Raw genomic sequence first — 22,153 nt, 5'->3', positions numbered from 1 at the left:
AGGTGCCATAGATAGAAAATGGTGGAATTTGGGTTTGAACGGAGAAAGTCTGGCTCCTAGAATCCTTGTGTCTAAAAATTATGCTAGGCTAATTATCACTTAAGATGAGATTCAACTACAATTGAGTACCTTGCCAAAAAGAAACTGAGGGGACTTAGTTTCATGGTCTCTTCGACAATGAAATATGCCACATTTGTACATTTGTGCAACTGTGGTATACTGAAGAGTGCATAAAATGTTCCAGTTAGACAGCTGGTGAGTGGTAGAGCTGGAATGCAAACCAGTCGAGCTGGAATATAAAGTCCAGGCATCGTCCACTCAAATAGAGTCAGATTCATAACCTGCAAACAGAGGGCAATAGGATTTATTTCATATGGTCTTTTGTTTTTCAAAAGCAATGACTAGCACAGTGGTTCTCAAAGTGTGGTCCAGGAACCGCTTGGGGCACCCAAGACACTTTTGGGGTCCACAAGGTCAAAATCATGCACAGGTAAAAGATCCACTTGAAGTTCAAAACAAACCGACAGACTTTGCTGTAATGGGTGTGCAATGTGTATTGATATGGCTTCCAAGTTTACATTTAACTAACTTTAAAGAAAATACCACTTATTGAGTTTTAGGGTAGTGCCAAATAATACCCATAGTTATTTGAAAAGGATATTAAAGAATCCTCCCTTTTTGAACCACCTATCTGTGTGAGGCTTGATTTTCTTCTTACACAGAGTCAAAATAGCATATCAGCATACACATAGTCTAAGAGCAAAACATACACACTCAGTGCAGAAGCAGATACCGAAATCCAACTATCTTCCATATACCCAGATGTTAAAGATATTTGCAGAAACATAAAACGATGCCGCTCTTCCCATTATTTTTGTTTTATTTTGAAAAATACAGTTATTTTTCATAAAAGATTATATTGCTACTAATATGCCATAGATTTATTATTTTATTTTAAATGAACTAACACATACTTTAAACTTTTCCCAGTTTAATTTCAATTAATAGATATAACCCATATAAACAAAAATTTGGGGAGCTCCTCAATAATTTTTAAGCATGTAAAGTAGTTCTGAGTGTAAAATGCTTGAGAAAAATTGGCCCAATAAATACCAATACCTTCTCCCTTAATTTGGTCAGTAATAGGTATAGTTTTTTAAAAAATCTTTTAAATTTTCATTTCTCATTGCAACTTAAAAAAAAGTCATTCTACTATGTAATAATGTACTAGTTCTTAATGCCTATGTTATTCAGTTGCATAAGCATTGTGGAATTGTTACTAATCCAGTACATTCTTAATATTTAGCAAAACAATGAAGCCTATAATGTTATCATTTTTCCATTGCTCTTTGCAGAGTAAAGTTTATCGTCATCCAGCACCCTGTTTCAAAATTATTTTGTTTAATAATGGTGTATATTGGAGAACACAAATGACTGATCATCTCAAATAGAAAAGCAATCTATAATACCTGAGGAAAAAAGGATACACTTTTAGCACAATATATTTATTTTAAGAAATCACTAATAACATAAAGGTTTTGAACTAGAAATTACAGTTGCTTTTAGTTTTGAGGGGTTTTTGTTGTTTTGTTTTACTTAAGTATTGAAATTTTAATTTTATGAATCACAAAGCTTATGTTCCAGTACACTCTCATTCAGACAGTAGACATGAAACTATTTGACGACACTATAAAGTAAAGCTATATCTGCTATTTACAAACATTTAAAATTAGAGTTCTTGTTGTCTTTAAAGAGCCTAGCCCACAAGCACCTTGGTTGTAGATATTTGAAGATGTTTAGAGTTTATATCTACTAAGAGGCAGGCATCAAAGAGTTAAACAGAAAATTGAACTTTCATAAAGGAAATAATAATGCAGCACACAGCAAAAGACATGGGGCTCAAGGGGAGCTCTTTTATGTCAAAATAAGTTTGGAGGCAGGTTCCTTCCTGACCAAAGCTGTCCTGCTTGGGTCTAGCTCCTTAGGCAGAGACAGAAGAGGTGAGAAGCTACACGCAGGAGGAGGGTACAGGGAGGGGTTCTCGGAGCAGGTCCAGCAAGAGCCAGGATGCCCTCCATGGATACCCTGCCCTGAAGGAGAAATGAAGACAGATGGGGGAGAGCCTGGGGTCTGCAGCCGTGGGGACACAGTGTGGAGGGCAGAAACTGGGTCAAGTTCAGATCAGAAAGGAATGTGCCCTAGCTTCAGAGTTGGAGAGAATGAAGTTGAATACACAGTGGATAACATCTGGCAGTTGAGACTCTAAACCTGCAAAACCCTGGCACAGACAGGACATTACTTTTATTCGTAGCCAAACCCTTTGCCAGGATGAGAAAATTCCTGATGGGCTGGTCACCTCTCTGCACCACCCAGCCCAGCTCTAAAAGCTGAGCTCTTGAACTTGCAAAGATGCAAACTAAATAGAGAAAAACTATTTCCAGAAAACTAGCAGCCATGGGCAGAGATCTGCAGAGACTGCCCAAGAGAAGGAAACAATAAGTGCTATAGAGGGACAGTTGATAGAGTCTGGGCCCACAGAATCTTTGATCAAGCCAAGACAGAAAACCTTTGGAATGAGTCTTGATAGGAAGAAGCAGCGGTCCTTATACAGATCACTACAAAACAAACACAGCAAGAAACAAGCAGATGGTGCAGAATTAAGAATCAGGATGAATAATAAAAGGTCTGTAGAGGACAGGGTTGAAGAAAATTCCCTTTGCACACACGTGGTTAAGGATTTCAGCACTTCCCTGTTCTGCAAGACTGAAAGTAAACATCACAGCTCCAGTATTTGTAATCTATGCTATTCTTATTCATGTTTCAGTGAACTTTCTAATAAACTGTATACATTATGTTCCATGTGTGATCTCAGTCATTCTCACATCATTTACCTTGTATTTTGCAAGTCCAAGTTCGAACAACCTCTTCAGTTAGTGTTAAATGAAGACATAAAACAGATCCCAGTTCACAGATACTGAGAATATTCCCAGATGCAGCAGATAGCAGTGCTACACCCCTCACAGAGCTATGTTTAATTATGTATTTTACTCAAAATATTAACAGAAACATTTCAGATTTTAGTTGTTTTCCCCACTGCCCACGTGTTGTTTCTCTGTGTAATAACATTTTTGATTTCATATTTCTTCCAATAACAAAATCTGGGTTGTATTTTTACTTAGAAAGATAAGAATCACTATAGAATGAAAAACATTATTAAATATTTTGCCAACAGTTGAATGAAACCACTCATTTTTTTCAAACTTATGGTTATTAAATATGGGGCTTCAAAATCTTTTGAAAACAATACAGGTTATGAAATCTCCACTCAATTATAACGTAAGTTAATTGCTTTTTTCCCAAATGCATTTTCATTTTTACTTACTCTGGGTGATTTCTGTCAGATATTATTGTACAAAGATATATCATACGTTGTTCTGCTCTGGTTTGTCATGATTGCAGAAAAGATTAAAAGTTTACCCATGGGTAAAAATAAATTATATACACTAATGAATAAGAGTTGCAGGAGAAAAAAAAAAGTCTGGTCTCTAGAATGTACACAAAGCAAACGATACATAATTTCGGGGATGAATTTAAACACTGATCCTGGTCAAATTGATCCCATCTGCACTGAGGACATTTCTGTTGCTGAGCGATACACACAGCTCATCATTTAATATTCCAGTCACAAAGGTGACACGGTTTCCATTTGTGGCATTTTGCTCAATTGAGCCTAAAGAAGTAACTCATTATTCCATACTCAGAGCCAACATTTTCTACTTGAGACACAATTCTAACAAAATTAATGTGAGAGGAGGATAGTGTTAATTCATTTCCAGTTAAATTAGTTCTCCCGTCTTTGACAGCCTGCGTTGCCCCCATGTGCAGGATTGAAAGCCACAGGGTTTTATTTAAAGAAAAAAATAGGTTTAGAACTTAAAAGACACAGATTATGCTCACGTAGCATTTTCTGCAGAGGGACACCATTAAAAAGATGTCACTAATTATGCTGACATAAATCCTAAAAGGTATGTGTTTTGTTTGTTTGTTTTAAGTGAAAATATTTAATGATGCCAAAATACATTTATTTACCTCTGAAACAAAACAATTTCAGATGGCCTTTATGAGTTTTTTATCAATAACTCCAGTGTTTACCCACAGTATTTAAAGATACACGTTATGGGGTATATACTGACACAGTTTTCTACTAACTGTATAAAATAATTTGAGCATTTTAATCAGAGATCCATTACCATAATTCTTTTATTTTGCTATATTAGGCTAACTTAGTGTACCCAAAATATACTTAGCTTTAAAGACTCCTAAACCCTTTACAAAAATGCTTTTATCTGTGGAGACCTTACTAATTAAATATAAAAGACATTAAGTACAAATATGATTTTTCAAATACAGAGGCTGTAATTCAAATTGAATTCAAATTCAAGGCTGTTACAAAATAGCTGATAAATCTAGACACTCATGATTAGAACATATTTGTAAGTACCTGGTCTTTGATATATGATTTTTAATATCATGTTTTAAAAAAAGGAAGAAATATAAATTACCAGTTTATTTAAAAAAGTAGAATAGTAACAACTGGATTAAAGCATAAGGACTTAAATATCTACTATGATAGATTATAATAATCAATGTTGAAATGAATAGTCAATAGAGATTTTAAATATGTGCTTGTGCCTTGCGCATGTAAGAAAAGAAAATGTGCTCATTGTATAATGTAAATAAATAGCTTACATTTTTACAAATCAGTCAACAATATCAGAGGATAAACTGGCTCCGTGAAAATCATATGTTTAATGCAACTTCTATTTACTAGGCTGAAGCTCTTCAAAGTCATTTTACCTACCAATCAGAGGAAAAAAAATTCAGAGATACATTTAAGGACCATCCACATACATTATGATAAACTTTCTGTTGTTAACTAAGGGCTATTTTACAAATGCAAGATATTTTTAAATGCCACAGTTCATGTAGCATAATCGTCTCAGAAATATAATGATCAAAAAAATTATATGTGGTGTTGGGAAAATAATTTGACAATGTATATGCAGAATTTTAAGATTAAAAAGGGACTTCTGGGTTAAGATGACTAAAATATCTTCAGAGTATTAGCATTTTCTCCACTGATACCTAACCATGAACAAAAAAGTGTCACACACACACACAAAATAACCAATAGTATCCAGACAAGAAACTAGGCTAACGTAATTCAATGATCTTCAAAAACTAGCAAGCGGGCTTCCCTGGTGGCGCAGTGGTTGAGAGTCCACCTGCCGATGCAGGGAACACGGGTTCATGCCCTGGTCTGGGAAGATCCCACATGCCGCGGAGTGGCTGGGCCCGTGATCCATGGCCGCTGAGCCTGCGCGTCCGGAGCCTGTGCTCCACAGCGGGAGAGGCCACAACAGTGAGAGACCCGTGTACCGCAAAAAAAAAAAAAAAAAAAAAAAAACTAGCAAGCAAGACAGGGAGAGAGAGAAGACTTAGATGAAGAAAAAGAGGAAGAAAGAGAGAAAAAGAGAGAAGAGAGAGAGAGAGGGGTAAGACAAGCCAGGGACATGCTCTCTGGGGTGGGGTTGCTGAGGTCAGCCCTTGCTGGCACCTTTCTCTGCCTCTATACTACTGAGTCACACACTTGATAACCCTCAGTAAGGGTGCTTAACCTGTAGGGAAGTAAATCTGAATGGCATCCTTATTAGTAAAGTGCAGTAGAAGTGAAGAGTCTGGAAGATATGAAATGAATTGGAGGGCTGATCCAAAGTCCAAGGGTTAACTTGCATTGAAAATCATATATACCTTCACCTCTAAAGTCAGATGAAGTTAATCCAGAATTGAATATTTGACAAAATTTCAGATGGAGAGAAAACTCTAACAAACACTGTGCACCACCTCAGCTCAGCCTCCTACTTCCACTCACTCTGTCATGCTATAAAGCACAGCAAGCTCAGCTCGGTGCTCTGTGACAACCTAGGTGGGTGGGATGGTGGGGTGGGAGCGAGGCCCAAGAGGGAGGGGATATAGGTATACATATAGCTGATTCACTTCACTGTACAGCAGAAACTAACACAACATTGTAAAGCAAGAATATTGCAATTAAATTTTTTTTAATTAAAAAAATTAACCTACGACAAAGGAAGCAAAAATATACAATGGAGAAAAGACAGTCGATTCAATAAGTGATGCTGGAAAAACTGGACAGCTACATGTAAAAGTGAAATGAGAACATTCTCTAACACCGTATACAATAAACTCAAAATGAATTAAAGGCCTAAATGTAAGACCAGACACTATAAAACTCCTAAAGGAAAACATAGGCAGAACACACTTTGATATAAATCACAGCAAAAATTTTTTGGATCTGTCTCCTACAGTAAAGGAAATAAAAGCAAAAGTAAAAAAACGAAACCTAATTAAACTTAAAAGCTTTTGCAAAGCAAAGGAAACCATCAACGAAACAAAAAGACAACCTAGTGGATGGGAGAAAATATTTGCAAATGATATGGTTGATAAGGGGTTGATATCCAAAATTTGTAAACAGCTCACACAACTCAACATCAAAAAAAACAAACAATCCAATAGAAAATGGGTAGAAGAAGTGAATAGACATTTTTCCAAAGAGGAAGTGAAGATGGACAACAGGCACATGAAAAGATACTCAACATTGATAATCATCAGGGAAATGCAAATCCAAACCAAAATGAAATATCACCTCACACCTGTCGGAATGGCTATCATAAAAAAAATAACAAATGTTGGCAAGGATGTGGAGAAGAGGGAACTTTCCTACATTATTGGTGGGAATGTAAATTGCTGCAGCCACTGTGGAAAACAGTATGGAGCTTTCTCAAAAAGCTAAAAATGGAAATAAAAATATGACCCAGCAATTCCATTCCTGAGTATATATACACCCCCCAAAACCCCCCCAAAACCCCCAAAACATTAATTTGAAAAAATACATGCACCCCAATGTTCATAGCAACATTACTTAAAATTGTGAAGGTATGGAAACAACCTAAGTGTCCATCAAAAGATGAATGGATAATGAAGAAGTGATATATATATATACAAGGGAATACCCAGCCATAAGAAAGAATGAAATATTGCCGTTTGCAGCAACATAGATGGACTTGGAGGATATTTTGCTAATAGAAATAAGTCAGACAGAGAAAGACAAACACTGTATGATATCACTTATATGTGGAATCTAAAAAATATAACAAGCTAATAAATAAAATAAAAAAGAAGCAGACTCACAGATATAGAGAATAAACTAGTAGTGGTTACCAATGGATGACCAGTGGTTACCACAGTATAGTAGTGGGGGAGTGGGAAGCACAAGCTATTGTGTGTAAGGTGAGCTCAAGGATGAACTGTACAACGCAGGGAATATAGCTAATATTTTGTAATAACTGTACATGGAAAGTAACCTTTAAAATTGTATAAAAATTTAAAAATAAATTTAGATACATGCAACCAAAAAAAAAAACAAAACAAAACAACAACAGGATAAGAAAACCAAATGTATGGCCCTCAATCTGCAGCTCCAAAAGAATACTTAACTGGTGTCGGATATAGTGGGAAGAGAGCAAACATGTCAACCATATTTTATCAGAGCAGATAAGGCCTTTGTAGAATTCCCAATATGAGCAACTAAAGGCAGAAAGACCAAGTTTCTAACATCGAAGAAAAATAACTCATGGAACAAAATGGAATTCCTCACAATTATTTCATGATATAAAATAACACTGAGAATGTGAATTCTGCAAAAATGAGCTCAAAGATGAGATGAAATGACTACATGAGATTAAAATGCTTATCAGAAAATTGAGAACACAAATCAAGGATCACAATTCCAACATTACATAACAATACATAATATAGAAACAGTAGAAACAAAATTGATTAAAGATCAAATAAATGATAATCAAGTAATGAAATTGAAACTGTGATTAAAAATCTTCCAAACAAACAAAAGTCCAGGACCAGATCACTTCACAGGTTAATCCTATCAAACGTTTAGAGAAGAGCTAACACCCATACTTCTCAAACTCTTCCAAAAAACTGCACAGGGTAGAACACTCCCAAACTCATTCTACAAGGCTACCATCACCCTGACACCAAACCCAGGCAAAGATATCACAAAAAAAGAAAATTACAGGCCAATATCACTGATAAACATAGACGCAAAAATCCTTGACAAAATACTAGCAAACAGAATCCAACGGCACATTAAAAGGATGATACACTGTGATCAAATGGGATTTATTTCAGGGATTTAAGGATTCTTCAATATATGCAAATCAATCAATGTACACAATATTAATAAATTAAAGAATAAAATCAATATGATCATCTCAATAGATGAAGAAGAAGCTTTAGACAAAGTTCAACACACATTTATGATAAAAACTTTCCAGAAAGTGAGCATAAAGGGAACCTACCTCAACATAATAAAGGCCACATATGACAACCACGCAGCAAACATCATTCTCAGTGGTGAAAAACTGAAAGCATTTCCTCTAAGATCAGGAACAAGACAAGGGTGTTCACTCTTGCCACTATCATTCAACATAGTTTTGGAAGTCCTAGCCATGGGAATCAGAGAAGAAAAAGAAATAAAAGGAATACAAATTGGAAAAGAAGAAGTAAAGCTGTCACTGTTTGCAGATGACATGATACTATACATAGAAAATCCTAAAGATGCCACCAGAAAACTCTTAGAGCTAATCAATGAATTTGGTAAAGTCGCAGGATACAAAATTAATACACAGAAATCTCTTGTATTCCTATACACTAACAATGAAAGGACAGAAAGAGAAATTAAGGAAACAATCCCATACACCACTGCAAAAGAAAGAATAAAATACCTAGGAATAAACCTACCTAAGGAGGCAAAAGATCTGTATGCAGAAAACTATAAGACGCTCTTGAAAGAAATCAAAGATGACACAAACAGATGGAGAGGTATACCATGTTCTTGGATTGGAAGAATCAATATTGTGAAAATGACTATGCCACCTAAAACAATCTACAGATTCAAAGCAATCCCTATCAAATTACCAATGGCATTCTTCACAGAACTAGAACAAAAATTTTACAACTTGTATGGAAACACAAAAGACCCCCAATAGCCAAAGCAATCTTGAGAAAGAAAAACGGAGCTGGAGGAATCAGGTTCCCTGACTTCAGATATATACAGTAATCAAGACAGTATGGTACTGACACAAAAACAGAAATATAGATCAATGGAACAGGATAGAAAGCCCAGAGATTAACCCACACACCTAGTCTATGACAAAGGAGGAAAAAATATACAATGGAGAAAAGACAGCCTCTTCAATAAGTGGTGCTGGGAAATTGGACAGTTACATGTAAAAGAATGAAACTAGAACACTCTCTAACATCATACACAAAAATAAACTCAAAATGGATTAAAGACCTAAATGTAAGGCCAGACACTATAACTCTTAGAGGAAAACAGGCAGAACACACTTTGACATAAATCACAGCAACATCTTTTTTGACCCACCTACTGGAGTAAGAAAAATTAAAACAAAAATAAACAAATGGGACTTAATGAAACTTAAAACCTTTTGCACAGCAAAGGAAACCATAAAGAAGACAAAAAGACAACCCTCAGAATGGGAGAAAATATTTGCAAACGAAGCAACTGACAAAGGATTAATCTCAAATATATATAAGCAGCTCATACTGCTCAGTATCACAAAAAACAAAAAATCCAAACAAAAAATGGGAGGAAGACCTAAATGTACATTTCTCCAAAGCAGACATACAGATGGCCAACAAACTCATGAAAAGATGCTCAACATCACTAATTATTAGAGAAATGCAAATCAAAACTATAATGAGGTATCACCTCACATGAGTCAGAATGGCCTTCATTGAAAGATCTACAAACAATAAATGCTGAAGAGGGTGTGGAAAGAAGGGAACCCTCATACACTGTGGTGGGAATGTAGATTGATACAGCCACTATGGAAAATAGTATGGAGGTTCCTTAAAAAGCTAAAAAACAACTACCACATGACCCAACAATCCCACTACTGGGCATATACCCAGAGAAAACCATAATTCAAAAAGACACATGCACCCCAATGTTCATTGCAGCACTATTTACAATAGCCAGGACATGGAATCAACCTAAGTGTCCATCAACAGATAAATGGATAAAGAAGATGTGGCACATATATACAATGGAATATTACTCAGCCATAAAAAGGAATGAAATTGGGTCATTTGTAGAGACGTGGATAGACTTAGTGTCATACAGAGAGAAGTAAGTCAGAAAAAGAAAAGCAAATATCATATAATAATGCATATATGTGGAATCTATAAAAATGGTATAGGTTATCTTATTTGCATAGCAGAAATAGAGACACAGACATAGAGAACAAATGTATAGATACCAAGGGGGAAAGGGGTCAGGTGGGAGGAATTGGGAGACTGGGATTGACACACATACATTATTGATAATATGTATAAAATAGACAACTAATGGGAACATACTGTATAGCACATGGAACTCTACCTAATGCACTTTGGTAACCTAAATGGGAGGGAAGTCCAAAAAGGAGGGGATATCTGTATGTGTATGGCTGATTCATTTTTTTTGTGCAGTGGAGGCTAACACAAGAGTGTAAAGCAAGCATACTTCAATAAAAACTAATTTAAAAAAATTTAAAAAAAGATCAGATAAGTGATTTGAGGAAACAACTGAGGTTTACATAGTGAATGCTAATTTTTTTAATGTAAGGGATTAAAATGATTAAAGTAAAACAAATATAGAAGCAAGACAAAGGGAATCCAGCATAAAAATCATTTATGTTCATGAAGTAGAGATGCCCACAAATGCAAAAGAAGATGCATATTAAATCTCTAATATAACTCCCTCAATGAAGAACTGAATCTACACATTAAAGAATACACTGTGTTGGGCTTCCCTGGTGGCGCAGTGGTTAAGAATCCGCCTGCCAATGCAGAGAACATGGGTTCAAGCCCTTTTCCAGGAAGATCCCACATGCCGCGGAGCAACTAAGCCCATGTGCCACAACTACTGAAGCTCATATGCCACAACTACTGAAGCCTGTGCACCTAGAGTCCGTGCTCCATGGCAAGAGAAGCCACTGCAATGAGAAGCCTGTGCACCACAACGAAGAGTAGCCTCCGCTTGCCACAACTAGAGAAAGCCCGCACGCAGCAACAGAGGCCCAACTCAACCAATAAATAAATAAAAATTTACAAAAAAAGAATACACTGTGTTTCAAACAAATTTAATACAGAATAGTCAATGTCAAGGCATGGCCTGGTCAACCTACTGACTCTACAGAGTCCCCTAGTCTCCCCTAAAAAATTCCTTAATAAACATCAGGCTAGCAGCAGATATTTCCAACTTTCAATGCAAGAGGTAATAAAGCAATGTCTACAACGTTCTAGGGTAACAAAAGTGTAACCCAAGAATTCTATAACCAGTCAAGACGTTATTTATGTAAAAAGGCAATAGACAGATACTATTCTTAAACAGGAAAAGCCTGAGATAATGCAGTGCCCAGAAGCCCTTGTTGAGAAAACAAAAATGAAACAAACAAATACAGGTAGAGCATTAATATGTCCAATTAAGAGATAAATGAAAATAAACACTGAGGAATTAACAAGCTATGGTAAAAGTACTGGTGAGGCACATGAATCCATTTACACACAGAAATATTAATAACACCCCACGGGATCTCAGGTTATGGAACAAAATATGAATGTCGTATTGGACATGGGAAATGTAAAAACAATAATATGCCTTGTTAAAATGAGTTGTAATATATTCATCTTTTAAACAGAGAGTTGATAGAGTTAATATTGAGGTAGATAGTTTGGGGAAAATGACTCTACTTTTAAAAAATGTATACTTCCTTCTCCATTCTCTTCTGTCTTCCTTTGCCTTTTCCCTCCTTTCCTGACCTCTTCTCCACTCTCTATCCCAGTCCCTTTAACCTTAGAGGCATATTTTAAGAAGTACTAAGTTGTAGTGAAGAATCATTTGTTTGACACTAAAATTTTTCATTTTCGTATCAGTTTATTTTTCTTCTATGAAATTCAGATGAAACTAAAGTTAAGGTTTTTACTTAAAAACACATCTATACTACAGTTCCCATATTATAAATTATTTCTGTGTTTTCATCCATCCAGCAACCCATGCACCCAGATATTTAGCTGTATTTCTGCAAAGAGAGAAGGAAACTGGTGCATTGAAAGATGGGCTAGTGTCCAGCTAACGTTCAAAGTTATTATTTTAGAGTGGTAGAATTTAAATTTTCATCTTTAATTTTCAGTATTACTTGTATTCTTTAAGCATGTATAATTATACCTTCCCAAATGAAATATATTTTTCTTTAAAAACTGGAAGCAAATGTGTAAAAATGGCGTACTATTCAAATTTTCAGTAGCTGACTCCTAATGGAAGATTAATGACAGGTTTGATTTGGATACTCTGGGTATTTAACAATGTGTATACCATTTAGCTACTCATCCCTTGATATTTCCTCTCTTAAGATATCATTTTAAATTTTAAACCATTTTAAAAATTGTAAATCTGAATTTAGCTTAACTGTGCAATTTAGATGAGGGTGCCTGCATTCTGGTCTTTCCTTAGACTTTCCTGCAAAATCTCCAGACACAGATTCTAAAATGATATTAGTAAAAATATGTCATAAAGTACCTCCACTGGGAAAGATTTAATTTAAGAACATTCATGTTTTCCAAAAGCCATTTTTCATGATTCAAGAACCATTTTTCACCTAAAAAACATCAAAGCAAATATCATTCCTTTTCAAAGCCTTCCTGATAAACAACTCAAACATTTAATTCACCACAAGTCTGAGTGAGCATTAACACTTTTAAAAAAATAAATCAACCTTAGAGAGCAATCTTCTGTCTTTCCTCTAAAAAATTTAAATGAGGTTATGGCCTTCTTATTTACTGGGAAGAAACATCAAAAATTGCATTAGTCTTTGAACTGTCAATGTTCAAAATTCAACAGACAATTCACATAATGCTAATGTCACCTCAGAAAAAGATTTTTAATATTAGTATATATATAATAATTATTAAGTTTTATTAAATTTTGGTAGCATTGGTCAAGGAAAGAATAATAACTTCTAGGGTGAAATAAATTTCAGCAAAACAAATGAACAAAAGCACTTTTACATTATTTTGTTCCTCAGTTAGAATTTTCCTTTTCCCTGTTGATCTTGAAACTGTGAGTCTGTAAACCATACAGAAAAATATAATAAGCATATTTTAGTAGAATTATGTAAAACATGGTAGAAATAAATGTTATGAGTCTAAGAAAGAGAAGACCCTTTAAAAATATAAATGGAATCTAGAAAAATGGTACAGATGACCTGGTTAGCAAGGCAGAAGTAGACACACAGGTGTAGAGAACAAACACATGGACAACAAGCGGGGGAAAAGGGGAGTAGGATGAACTGGGTGATTGGGGTTGACAAATATACACACTAATATGTATAAAATAGATAACTAATGAGAACCCGCTGTATAGCACAGGGAACTCCATTTTACTGTACAGTAGAAACTAACATAACATTGTAAAACAACTATACCCCATTAAAAAATATATATATATATATATATGGGATATTTGGCAACTAGTTCCTTAGATCAATGCAAAACAATAGCCACTATGTTGTTTCTATGCTCTTAAGAGTCAATATATTTATAGGAAAAGCTGATTTTATTTTTTAAATTATTTATTTATTTATTTATTTATGGCTGTGTTGGGTCTTCGTTTCTGTGCGAGGGCTTTCTCCAGTTGTGGCAAGCGGGGACCACTCTTCATCACGTTGCACGGGCTTCTCACTATTGCAGCCTCTCTTGTTGCGGAGCACAGGCTCCAGACGCGCAGGCTCAGTACTTGTGGCTCATGGGCCTAGTTGCTCTGCGGCATGTGGGATCTTCCCAGACCAGGGCTCGAACCTGTGTCCCCTGCATTGGCAGGCAGATTCTCAACCACTGTGCCACCAGGGAAGCCCAGAAAAGCTAATTTTAAATGAAAACACTGAAAACTTGAATTTCAACCTGTCTTCCTAGTTAGTATTTGTTAACGGTGAAGATTAGCATTTTTCCTTCAGCTCTTTAGATGAAAGTTTTTATTGTTGTTGTCAATGGGAATAATAAAGTGTCATTTATTTAAACAGTATTTACCAAAGTGCAAGATGAAGTAAAGAGACCCTGGGGCTTAATATCCAATGTGGAAGATTTATGCTTTTTCTTTCACCTCTCTTAATTGCTTTTTTTTTAAATTTTATTTTTTTATACAGCAGGTTCTTATTAGTTATCTATTTTTTACATATTACTGTATACATGTTAATCTCAATCTCCCAATTCATCACATCACCACCCCCGCCACCTTCCCCCCTTGGTGTCCATATGTTTGTTCTCTACAACTGTGCCTCAATTTCTGCCCTGCAAACCAGTTCATCTGTACCAGTTTTCTGGGTTCCACATATATGCATTAATATACGATCTTGGTTTTTCCCTTTCTGACTTACTTCACTCTGTATGACAGTCTCTAGATCCATCCACGTCTCTACAAATGACTCAATTTCATTCCTTTTTATGGCTGAGAAATATTCCTTTGTATATATGTACCACATCATCTTTATCCATTCATCTACTGATGGGCATTTAGGTTGCTTCCACGTCCTGGCTATGGTAAATAGTGCAGCAATGAACATGGGTGCATGTGTCTTTTTGAATTATGGTTTTCTCTGGGTATATGACCAGTAGTGGCATTGCTGGGTCATATGGTAATTCTACTTTTAGTTTTTTAAGGAACCTCCATACTGTTCTCCATAGTGGCTGTATCAACTTACATTCCCACCAAGAGTGCAAGAGGGTTCCCTTTTCTCCACACCCTTTCCAGAATTTGTTGTTTGTAGATTTTCTGATGATGCCCATTCTAACTGTGTGTGAGGTGATACTTCATTGTAGTTTAGATTTTCATTTCTCTAATAATTAGTGATCTTGAGCAGCTTTTCATGTGCCTCTTGGCCATCTGTATCTCTTCTTTCAAGAAATCTCTATTTAGGTCTTCTGCCCGTTTTTGGATTGAGTCGTTTGTGTTTTTAATATTGAGCTGCATGATCTGTTTATATATTTTGCAGATTAATCCTTTGTCCGTTGATTCATTTGCAAATATTTTCTCCCATTCTGAGGGTTGTCTTTACGTCTTTTTTGCAGTTTCCTTTGCTGTGCAAAAGCTTTTAAGTTTCATTAGGTCCCGTTTGTTTATTTTGTTTTCATTTCCATTACGTTAGGAGGTGGATCAAAAAAGATGTTGCTGTGTTTAAGTCAAAGAGTGTTCTGCCTATGTTTTCCTCTTAGAATTTTATAGTGTCTGGTCTTACATTTGGGTCTCTAATCCATTTTTTTTTTTTTTTTGTGGTACACGGGCCTCTCACTGTTGTGGCCTCTCCTGTTGCGGAGCACAGGCTCTGGATGTGCAGGCTCAGTGGCCATGGCTCACGGGCCTAGCCACTCCATGGCATGAGGGAACTTCCCAGAGTGGGGCACGAACCCGTGTCCCATGCATCGGCAGGCGGACTCTCAACCACTGCACCACCACGGAAGCCCTCTAATCCTTTTTGAGTTTATTTTTCTGTATGATGTTAGGGAGTGTTCTAATTTCATTCTTTTACATGAAGTTGTCCAGTTTTCCCAGCACCAATTATTGAAGAGACTGTCTTTTCTCCATCATATATCCTTGCCTCCTTTGTCATACATTAGTTGACCATAGGTGCGTTTGTTTATCTCTGGCCTTTCTATCCTGTTCCATATTTCTGTTTTTGTGCCAGTACCATATTGTCCTGATAACTGTAGCTTTGTAGTATAGTCTGAAGTCAGAGAGTCTGATTCCTCCAGCTCTGTTTTTTTTCCCTCAAGACCACTTTGACTATTCAGGGTCTTTTGTGTCTCCATACAAATTTTAAGATTTTTTTTGTTCTAGTTCTGTAAAAAATGCCATTGGTAATTTGATAGGGATTGCATTCAATCTGTAGATTCCTTTGGGTAGTATAGTCATTTTCACATATTGATTCTTCCAATCCAAGAACATGGTATATCTCTCCATCTATTTCTATCATATTTAATTTTTTTCATCAGTGTCTTATAGTTTTTGGCATACAGGTCTTTTATCTCCCTAGGTAGGTTTATCCCTAGGTACTGTATTCTTTTCATTGCAATGGTAAATGGGACTGTTTCCTTAATTTCTCTTTCAGAATTTTCATCAATAGTGCATAGGAATGCAAGAGACTTCTGTGCATTAATTTTGTATCCTGCAACTTCACCAAATTCATTGATTAGCTCTAGTAGTTTTCTGGTGGCATCTTTAGGATTCTCAGTGTATAGTATCATGTCATCTGCAAACAGTGACAGTTTTACTTTTTCTTTTCCAATTTGGATTCCTTTTATTTCTTTTTCTTCTCTGACTGCCATGGCTAGGTATTCCAAAACTATGTTCAATAATAGTGGTGAGAGTGCACATCCTTGTCTTGTTCCTGATCTTAGAGGAAATGGTTTCAATTTTTCACCATTGAGAATGATGTTTGCTGTGGGTTTGTCATATATGGCCTTTTTTATATTGAGGTAGGTTCCCTCTATGCCCCCTTTTTGGAGAGTTTTTATCATAAACTGGTGTAGAATTTTGTCCAAGGATTTTTCTGCATCTATTGAGATGATCATATGGTTTTTCTTCTTCAATTTGTTAATATGGTGTATCACATTGATTGATTTGCATATATTGAAGAATCCTTGTATCCCTGGGACAAATCCCACTTGATCATGGTGTATGATGCTTTTAATATTTTGTTGGATTCTGTTTGCTAGTACTTTTTTGAGGATATTTGCATCTATATTCATCAGAGATATTGGTCTGTAATTTTCTTTTCTTGTAGTATCTTTGTCTGGTTTTGGTATCAGGGTGATGGTGGTCTCATAGAATGAGTTTGGGAGTGTTCCTTCCTCTACAATTTTTTGGAAGTTTGAAAAGGATGGGTGTTAGCTCTTCTGTAAATGTTTGATAGAATTCACCTGTAAAGCCTTCTGGTCCTGGACTTTTGTTTGTTGGAAGATTTTTAATTACAGTTTCAATTTCATTACTTGATCGGTCTGTTCATATTTTCTACTTCTTCCTGGTTCAGTCTTGGAAGGTTATACCTTTCTAAGAATTTGTCCATTTCTTCCAGGTTGTCCATTTTATTGCCACAGAGTTGCTTGTAGTAGTCTCTTAGGATGCTTTGTATTTCTGCGGTGTCTGTTGTAACTTCTCCTTTTTCATTTCTAATTTTATTGATTTGAGTCCTCTCCCTCTTTTTCTTGATGAGTCTGGCTAATGGTTTATCAATCTTGGTTAGCTTCTCAAAGAACCAGCTTTTAGTTTTATTGATCTTTGCTATTGTCTTGTTTCTATTTCATTTATTTCTGCTCTGATCTTTATGATTTCTTTCCTTCTACTAACTTTGGGTTTGTTTTGTTCTTCTTTCTCTAGTTCCTTTAGGTGTAAGGTTAGGTTGTTTATTTGAGATGTTTGTTGTTTTTTGAGGTAGGAATGTATTGCTATAATCTTCCCTCTTAGAACTGCTTTTGCTGCAACCCATAGGTTTTGTATCGCCATGTTTTCATTGTCATTTGTCTCTAGGTATTTTTTGATTTCTTCTTTGATTCTTCAGTGATTTCTTGGTTATCTAGTAACGTATTGTGTAGCCTCCATGTGTTTGTGTTTTTTATGTTTTTTTCCCTGTAATTGATTTCTAATCTCATAGCGCTGTGGTCAGAAAAGATGCTTGATATGATTTCAATTTTCTTAACTTCACTGAGGCTTGATTTGTGACCCAAAATGTGATTTATCCTGGAGAATGTTCTGTGAGCACTTGAGAAGAAAGTGTAATCTGCTGCTTTTGGATGGAATGTCCTATAAATATCAATTAAATCTATCTGGTCTATTGTGTCATTTAAAGCTTGTGTTTCCTTAGTAATTTTCTGTTTGGATGATGTGTCCATTGGTGTAACTGACGTGTTAAAGTCCCCCACTATTACTGTGTTACTGTCGATTTCCTCTTTTATAGCTGTTAGCAGTTGCCTTATGTGTTGAGGTGCTCCTATGTTGGGTGCATATATATTTATAATTGTTATATCTTCTTCTTGGATTGATCATTTGATCATTATGTAGTGTCCTTCCTTGTCTCTTATAACATTCTTTATTTTAAAGTCTGTTTTATCTGATATGAGTATTGCTACTCCAGCTTTCTTTTGATTTCCTTTTGCACGGAATATCTTTTTCCATCCCCTCACTTTCAGTCTGTATGTGTCCCTAGGTCTGAAGTGGGTCTCTTGTAGACAGCATATATATGGGTCTTGTTTTTGTATCCATTCAGCGAGCCTGTGTCTTTTGGTTGGAGCATTTAATCCTTGCCCGTTTAAGGTAATTATCAATATGTATGTTCCTATTACCATTTTCTTAATTGTTTGGGTTTGTTTTTGTAGGTCCTTTTCTCCTCCTGAGAAGAGAAGTTACTTTAACATTTGTTGTAGAGCTCTTAATTGCGTTTTTTAAATGTTTTTTTTAATTACTTACCACTGTGTTGTTTTCTGTTTTAAATGTTCTAGTCCTTTTTAATTCATAAAGTTTTTTCATTTTTATTTAATAACTTGTTATTTAATTTTACAGTGTGCTTAATAAATTTTAGCGCTTCCTCATATTTAAGTCTCTGAGGTTTTTAAGAAGTATTTTACATTGATATCTTTTTTGGACTTAATTTCTCAGTCATATAATAGAAGTTCTTAAATTTTTACTTTGTTAATACCTCTTTCCTTTTCTTTTTTTTTCATTATTCTTTTCTTTTGCAAATGTCATCCTCTCCTGGTTCCTTTTGAACATGGCTTTTATACTTTAGTTATGCCTTCTGATTTCATATGCTTAACAGTGGCCAAAGGGGAACAGGATTGGAAGGCTACGACTAGACAAAGTCTACACCACCAACAGGAGATTTGAACTTCTTCCTAGCAGTTAGCATCTGTGTAAAATTAGCTCATCAAAAAGTCATATCCCTGGGTACTTGGAAGAATGGAAGAGTAAACATCCCCAGGACAGTAAGTACTGTTCACATAGAAATGGTAAACTTGACCTTTTAGAATGATGCTGTCTTTGACATTCTACATAATCAAGTCATCATATAAGAAGCTGTACAGGGACTTCCCTGGTGGTGCAGTGGTTAAGAATCCACCTGCCATTGCAGGGGACATGGGTTTAAGCCCTAGTCTGGAAAGACCCCACATGCCACGGAGAAACTAAGCCCATGCACCACAACTACTGAGCCTGCACCCTACAGCCTGCAAGCCGCAACTACTGAGCTCACGTACCACAACTATTTAAGCCCATTCACCTACAGTCTGTGCTCTGCAACAAGTGAAGCCACTGCAATGAGAAGACTGAGCACTGCAACAAAGAGTAGCTCCCACTCACCAGGGCCAAAAATAACCAATTTTTAAAAAAAGGAAGCTCTACATTCTGAAGTTCATGGTTTCAGATAAACTTTGACTAAATGTGCTACAACATTGGAGTAGAATGATGGCAGAATAATATATACAACTTCACCTGACCTTCCTGAGAAGCTAGATGGTGACCAACTCCTATGAGAAAATGACAGAAGAGGTTCTTGTATTTCTATCACAGGACGTAAATGAAGATCATATTTCTAATTTGTACCACTGTGTTCACAACTAGTCATAGCAAGGAAGTGAGAGAGAGCGACTCTGAGATCATGTGCCCATTTAGCCTTCCCTTTTGTGTTGACTTCCAGGAATTGAGAGCTGATTTAGTCCCACTTCTGGTCTAGTCTTTGCCTTGACTTAATTTTGTTCCAATTATCTGCTCATATTCTACATGTCTCTCTAAGCCACTTCAAACAGATTTTGGAATAGTTAAAAAATCAAACACACACAGACACATGAAATAGTCACCAAACCACCCTATAAATTAGTTGAAGCATCTCGTCCACTTTGCTTATCAGCATATAAGGCATGGAGAGGTGAAGCCATTTATATAAACCAAGTCAGTATATAAGTAACAGATCTAGAACTCTAAACTTAGGATCCGAGTCCTACTTAAACCAATGTTCTTTTCAATATCTCATTTGGCTATGCTACAAATTTTAATTTTACTAACAGAAGAGTTTACCAAATAAAAGGAATATACAGTTGCTTGCTGTTATATCCAATCTGGATTGGTAGTATTTGCAAATAAGGTAACTGTGGAATAAGAAAAGGGGACAAAGAAGTAAACCCAGTTCTGTTCAGGAATAAAAGTGTGTTGTTGTTATCATTTGTTTCCGTTAATACTTTGATAAGAGCAAAAAAACAAAGTGAGGCAAATTGCTGCCTATGCTCCAGGAGCTACATTTCTGCATGTGTTGTAGTAAACAGCTGAGCTGCAGGGGGCAAGGGGACCAGTGTTAGAGCAGGCTGATTGTTCTGACAAGACATTATCATGACAGAGCTAATGTTAATTACTTAGTTTTGAAGAGACTTTGGGAAATGGGCCTAGTAACACATGAAGCTTCTGGAAAGCCATGTTTACCGCAACATCTACTGACTGGTTTCTGAAGCCAGCATCCTGGTAACAGTCTGCAGAGTTCCTAGCATCCCTTTACCTATCATATTCCAGGTTGGTATTTCCCTATATAGTTTTTTTTTTTCTTTTTCTGAATTCTGATTTTTCCCTCTGATTATTTTTTTCACATGAAAGTGAAAATGTAGGAGTTGAAAATTCAAGATCTGGAATGAAGGCAATGGCCATCAGAATAGGCTTGGAAGTTAACCTTGATGGGAGATACTACAGCTCAGCTTGAGATACTGTTTGGTGGTTGCTACTACAAATAGATTTTGAACCTGGTTAAACCCTTAGACAGCAGCATCCTCCTTAAAGAGTGTGAGTGGGAGTCCAAGTACAAGGGTGGCTCTAAATGATAAATTCACTCAGATGAAGCTTGGCCTTCAGAAGCCATGCAAGAGACCCTAGGTCAACAAACCAATTTTTCAAATGAGAAAGACTATACTCCCATCTTGGAAGGTTATCTATTAGCCCATATCTATTTCTTGGGCTAGGACCATAAACTATCCCTGAATGACACAACTCAGTTTTTAGCCTATTTCAAGTCTTCAGAAAGAGCAAATGAAACTTTTTATTGATACCCCTTTTTCTTTAAAGGACATGCACTTAATAGAAATTCTTGCATTTATCTACCTTACACTATACAAATTACAGATTAATTTTACCATATTATTTATAAAAATATTTGAATAGTTACACAAATAACACAGTTATGCTCTATATAAAGTGAATATATTATATAAGAATTAATTTAAGGCAAAAATATATCAACTATAAGACTTTCACACATTTTGTGTTTATTTTTCTAGTTTGAATTATTAGCATCTGTATTCATTCTTATATTCTCACGCATCTTATGGTGTAGCAAGTAACAAAAGGACTGGCCTTACGAATCAAGATTGTTAATTAATTCCTGTACCCCAGAAAAGCTTCATAGCCAGCAAGTTAGTTATAGAACAAAGCTTATTAGTTGTGCTGTGTTTTCATCCAGTTCCTGGTTTCTGGTGTGTATCATTCTAGGAAGTAATGCATTTCTTCCTGTCCAAGGGTTTGAGTAGGAAAGAGATGGTGGAGCAGCAGGGTCAGTGGTTGGATTGGTGAGTGCGGGGCTGCAGGGGGGAAAGCCAAACAGTTTTACAATTTCTCTAAATTTTTTTTTGGCTGCATTGGGTCTTCGTTGCTGCACGTGGGCTTTCTCTAGTTGCAGCGAGCAGGGGTTACTCTTCGTTGCAGTGAGCGGGTTTCTCATTGCGGTGGCTTCTCGTTTTGGAGCACGGGCTGTAGGCCTGTGGGCTCAGTAGCTGTGGCTTGTGGGCTCTACAGTGCAGGCTCAGTAGTTGTGGAACACAGGCTAGTTACTCCGCGGCATGTGGGATCTTCCCGGACCAGGGATCAAACCCGCGTCCCCTGTATTGGCAGGAGGATTCTTAACCACTGTGCCAC

This window comes from Delphinapterus leucas, chromosome 12, assembly GCF_059928025.1.
Source record: "Delphinapterus leucas isolate spDelLeu-1000000601 "Yukka" chromosome 12, BTC_Dleu_Yukka2, whole genome shotgun sequence".
Lineage (NCBI taxonomy): Eukaryota > Metazoa > Chordata > Mammalia > Artiodactyla > Monodontidae > Delphinapterus > Delphinapterus leucas.
Note: the sequence above shows the minus strand (reverse complement) of the source record.